A 5,917-nucleotide genomic window follows, 5' to 3' on the forward strand; every position below is an offset into this window, starting at 1 on the left:
AAAGCACTTGCAAATCTGTGTTCTTCATTGCAGCAACAAAATGCATCGTACTGGTCAGGACATAGAGGCATGCCAGGACATGATGACTGCCAACAAGTATTCTAGAGAAATTTACTCTGATGGGGCAGCTGAGAAGAGACCTAGGAAGCCAGAGTTTATACCCAGGTACCCTGTGTCCTGTAGGTATATCTGCTTTACTGGTCTCTCCCAGCCTGTTATTGAATTTGTCACCTCTTGCCACCACACATCGACTGGGGGCCTGACCCCAGCAATGCCATGTGGATTATGTTGCTTCGAAGCAGAGTCTGTGGCTGCTGGGTTAGTTAGCACTGCGACTCCCCTGTCGGCACTCTCACTCTCATGACCGCTATTCCCCAACAGTGGCCGCTGCAAGACACTCGCTGGTGACCCACTATCTGGGAACTAAGTCACACTAAGGCAGAGAAGGGGATGGACGGTGTTTCACCATCAAAACCATCTGTCTCCGAGGATTGCCCAGTCCAGTGATTCTCCGCTGAGTGGCACAGCTGGAATCATTGGTAACCTTTTAAATACTAAGGTTGCAGAGGTAAGAATCTCTGCAGCTAGAGTTCAGAGATATTTATGCTTTTACATCTCCCCAAAGGATGCTAATGGCAGCCAGGGCTGAGAATCACAGCTGTCTCACCTACCACAGCCTACTTTGTTTACAACCCTCTGGGACCTCCTGTTTACCATCCTCACTCCTACGCTGGGCTTTGACAAAGGAATACATACCTTCCAGCAGACTCGAATTGCTATTGTTTAATTAATGCTCACCAGACGCCCAGCACAGTGATCAGTACCTCACTGATGTTTCTTCATTTTACACTTACAACTACCCTGTAATATAGCAGCATCCAGAGAGGCTGAGAAAACTCAGACTCAAAAAAATTCGGTAAGTTGCCCAAAGTTGCAAGGTTAATGGGAGAAAGGTCAGGGTCTGTACCCAGGTCTTATAATTCCACAGCCCATGTTCTTTAGCACTAAGTCATTGTAACACTCTCCCTTAGAAAAACCAAGATTTCAAACCCAGTCCTGCCTATACAAGCTGCATGACTTGGGATGAGTCATTTAACTTCTCTGAATCCCAGGCCCCTCTCTGTAAAGAGTCTTTTGTCTACCCAGCTCTCCCCTCCCACATACTTTTTTCCACAAAGAGTTATTAGTTCTCAAAAGTGTTGCATCTCCCTGCTACCTGCCTTGGTCTTTATCTGCCACCACCATCTTACCATGGGACTCTTCCAATCTTAGCCAGAGACCCTCAGCACCTAGGTCAGAATTTAGACCAACGCAAGCAGTCAATGTCCACTGAACTGAACAATATGGCCTCCCAGTGGGAAATGTCACATAATTTGGGAATTTTGGCTGAGCTTGGCAATGCAGCCAATACTCCCTCTCCTGACAGGAGCCACATTGACCCTACTGATCTCTCCTATCAGGTGACTGGGGGTTTTCAGAGGAAAACTGCAAAGATCAAGCTGTCTGTGTGACCCCAGTGACTCATTTAACAGGACTGACTACATTTGCATAACTTTGCATATGTTATTCATCAATCTATGATATATTTTTTTCCAGGCAAAGAAGCTGCAGTTGTATAATACCAAAGATAAGTGTATTCCCACAACATGTAATGCAATTCTACAGCCCTCCTCCCATCAGAGCCAAAATTGGGGCATCCATACTATCAAAAGGTGACCGTTGTCACAGTGAAAAGGAGGATGAGCCAAGGTCAGTGTAGAAAATAAAAAACCAAGAAATCTAACCAGAATCCTTTGTCTCTACTCCTACCCTTTTACTCCTATGAGCATGAAGGCTAGAGGACAGGAAGATATAGGGCTCACTTTTGCACTCCAAAATCCTTGCAAAGTACCAAGAGACTATTTATAGTTTGAAGATCTTTGCATTAAACAAAATCAACCATTCCTTCAATTACAGAAATGATTTTGCTTTAAAAGATCTTTGTGAAATAACAAGTGTTTAATATAATAATAACTTATTTGTATTAAGTCTTATCTTTGTTCATTTATTCGTTCAACAAATATTTGTTGAGCGTGCACTCAGCACCCTTATCCCCTTCACTGTGTTACTGGGGTTACAGGGGAGAATATAATGATATCCTTATTGATATAAAATTCACAATCCAAAGAGACAAAAAGCAACAAGATACCACACGAACTTGTGCAGCTTCATTCATTTGAGCCCCAATTTCTTTGTCTGAACAATGGAGACTAAAATGCAATTTTCCATGGTTACTGTGGTAGAATATACTAGTCTCAGTGGGTTGCTAATACACAGTAGGTACTCAGTGAATGAAAGTTATCATAACTATTATTGCAATAATTATGGACAGCAAGGAGACCAAACCAATCAATCCTAAAGGAAATCAACCCTGAAGGACTGATGCTGAAGCTCGGTTCAATTCAATTGCTCAGTCGTGTCCGACTCTTTGCAACTCCATGAACTGCAGCACCCCAGGCTGCCCTATCCACCACCAACTCCTGGAGCTTACTCAAACTCATATTCATTGAATCAGTGATGCCATCCAACCATCTCATCCTCTGTCATCCCCTTCTCTTCCTCCCTTCAATCTTTCCCAGCATCAGGGTCTTTTCAAATGAGTCAGTTCTTCACATCAGGTGGCCAAATTATTGGAGCTTCAGCTTCAGCACATTCCTTCCAATGTATATTCAGTACTGATTTCCCTTAGAATTGACTGGTTGGTTCTCCTTGCAGTCCAAGGGACTCTCAAGAGTCTTCTCCAACACCACAGTTGAAAAGCATCAATTCTTCGGTGCTCAGCTTTCTTTATAGTCCAACTCTCACATCCATACATGACCACTGGAAAAACCATAGCCTTGACTAGATGGGCCTTTGTTGGCAAAGTAATGTCTCTGCTTTTGAATATGCTTTCTAGGTTGTCATAGCTTTTCTTCTAAGGAGCAAGTGCCTTTTAATTTCATGGCTGCAGTCACCATCTGCAGTGATTTTGGAGCCCAAAAATATAAAGCCTCTCACTGTTTCCATCGTGTCTGATTCTTTGTGACCCCATGGACTATACAGTCTATGGAATTCTCCAGGCCAGAATACTGGAGTAGGTAGCCTTTCCCTTCTTCAGGGGATCTTCCCAACCCAGGGATCGAACCCAGATCTCCCACATTGCAGACAGATTCTTTACCAGCTGACCCACAAGGGAAGACCAATGCTGAAGCTGAAGCTCCAATATTTAGACCACCTGATGCAAAAACCCCATCACAGACTTCTCCACTCACTGGGAAAGACCCTGATGTTGGGAAAGGCTGAGGACAGAAGGAGAATGGGGAAGACAGAGGATGAAATGGTTGGATGGCATCACCAACTCAATGGACATGAGTTTTGAGCAAACTGCCAGAGATAGTAAAGGACAGGGAAGACTGGCAGGCAGTCCATGGGGCTGCAAAGAGTTAGACGTGACTTAGCGACTGAACAACAACATTATTGCAATAAAGGAATAGCATGAAGTTACCATGGAATCACAGAGGAGGGAATATCTAACTCTGGGAACTATTCAATGGGGGGGAAATGCATCATGTCACCAAGTCCATATCATACTTCAGAGTCTCACAGCATCACTGCTTGTGAACACTTAGCAACTCCCAAATGCCTATTAACTTGTCATTTGGAGATCTGATCTCAGGGTTCTATGTCTCTTTCCATCCACAGTGACAGCTGATGTCTAACTCTTCACTTTCCTGATGGACCTTAGGGGTCTACAGAGGAAAAAAATAGAGAAATTGAGGGCAGGTAACCATTAAAATTAATTGCTCACAAACATTAGAACCCAGACACCCACTGCAGTCATGAAATATGGATAAAGTTTTGCTGAAAGCCATTTATATTAAATTACTTTTATAATAATATTTAACTTTTAAGCATTAAATATTCAGTTCTCCTCTATGTCATTTGCAAAGAAGCTTCCAGCTGTCTCATAGCTGGAGGAAACTATGCCCATCCTGTCTTGAAAACCTACAGGGCTGAACATCAGAGCAGTAGCTCTGAGAGCTGAGGCCAGCAGATGTCATTGACTCAGTCTCAGCCAACTCTCATTCATTCAACAAAAACTTACTGAAGCCCCTGGGGTTCCAGACACCAGGTTATAAAGATACACAAAGCATGATGCCTAAACTCAAAAACTAGTAAGATGGACACGAAAATTCAGTAATTACAAAGTGCTGCCTATATTTCCTCCACTTTCATGGCCAACAAAATTATTTTAGTCCATAAGAGAACTGAGAGCTGGCAGGGTAGAGGGTGCCTGTTTAAAGCACTGGGATTAGGATGGGCAAAGATAGGAAGGTGAGAAAAAGCAAGATGCATTTCAAAAACTATTAAGTAATTTTGTTGGCAATGAGAGTGGAGGATATCCATCCCTTGGCAAGTACACAGGCCTTGTTTCCATCTGCAGATCCCTTTGAACCATTTCCAACTTGTATTTGGAACAGCCCCACTGGGTCTTCTTGAAATTTTAAGATAATAGCATTGGCATTCCATATTATATGGGTAACCAAAAATGTAAAAATAGACTCAGAATGTATGATAGTTAAACATAAAAGAAATGTACGTGCTGTTTACATAACAGTATAGGGAGATAAGGGCTTCTCTCGTGGCTCAGAGGTTAAAGCGTCTGCCTGAAATGTGGGAGACCCAGGTTCGATCCCTGGGTCAGGAAGATCCCCTGGAGAAGGAAATGGCAACCCACTCCAGTACTCTTGCCTAGAGAATCCCATGGAGGGAGGAGCCTGGTAGGCTACAGTCCATGGAGTCACAAAGAGAAGGACACAACTGAGCGACTTCACTCCCTTCACTCACTCACTCATAGGGAGCTAAATGGACTGTGGGGTGAGGCTGAAAGGGTAAAGCTCTGCTCCACACAGTCATTCCGGGAACTACACTAACAGACTTCCGTCTTTTGCATGTAGTTTCCATCACCCCAAAGGAAATCCCCACAACCACGAGCTACTTAGCAGAAGAGCACTTGGAAATACGCACATTGCTTGTGCTCATCTTCCATTGGTCAGAACTCAGTCACATGGCTGCATCTACCTGCAAGGGATGCTGGGAAACATAGCCTACAGTGTGCTCAAGGAGAGAGGAACACAGATTTTGCTAAGCAGAGTGCTGGGGAAACTAGCCATCAATTCATTCCATGATCTCCTCTATCTCAGCACTCGCTCCCTGCAGTCCTGACTCCTCTTGCACAGGAATTCTTAGCCTTTGATAAGAGGTGAAACATCCAGTCCCTACCCTGAGAGTGCTCCTGTTCAGCCTTTAACTGCAGCCCAGACAAACCACTGGGATCATTCTGCCTGTCACAGCACAGAAAATTCCAACCTTTATACACCGATGACGTTGCACCCACCACCGGGGGTGCACGAATCCGTGCTGGCTGAAAGGAGGTCTGATTGCCCAGCAAGTCCATTTGTTCCTTGCTTTAAAGCGATCAATCATTTACTCAGATTTCAGTGAAATGGCCTGAAACGGGTAAAGAAGAAAGAGCCCAGAGCTTGGGCAGGGGAGATTAGAGGTGAGTCTCAGCAGAGGCACTGAGCAGGCAGCCACATCAAGAAGAACAAAGCCTCAGGGCTCCGGACTTCTCACCAGGAGTCGAGGGGTTGCTGTGCAATTGAGCCTCAGTAGGGTTCTGTTGCTGCAGCTTCTGCTAAACTTCAGCTGCAGTCTCTTCACTGCCTCAGTATTTAGAGCCTTTTCAGTTCAAGGTCATTCCTGGAGTCCCTCTTTCAGCTCCTGAAGCACCAGCCCCCTCTAGTTCATTTCAGACAACTCTTCTTCTGTAATCACCAATAAATATATACCCCAGAGATTTCACCCAGTCAGGTCCTCTGACCCAGCAATTCTACGT

The sequence above is a fragment of the Bos grunniens genome, chromosome 15, assembly GCF_055505025.1.
Source record: "Bos grunniens cultivar Pamir isolate PY7600 chromosome 15, Bosgru_T2T1.0, whole genome shotgun sequence".
Classification (NCBI taxonomy): domain Eukaryota; kingdom Metazoa; phylum Chordata; class Mammalia; order Artiodactyla; family Bovidae; genus Bos; species Bos grunniens.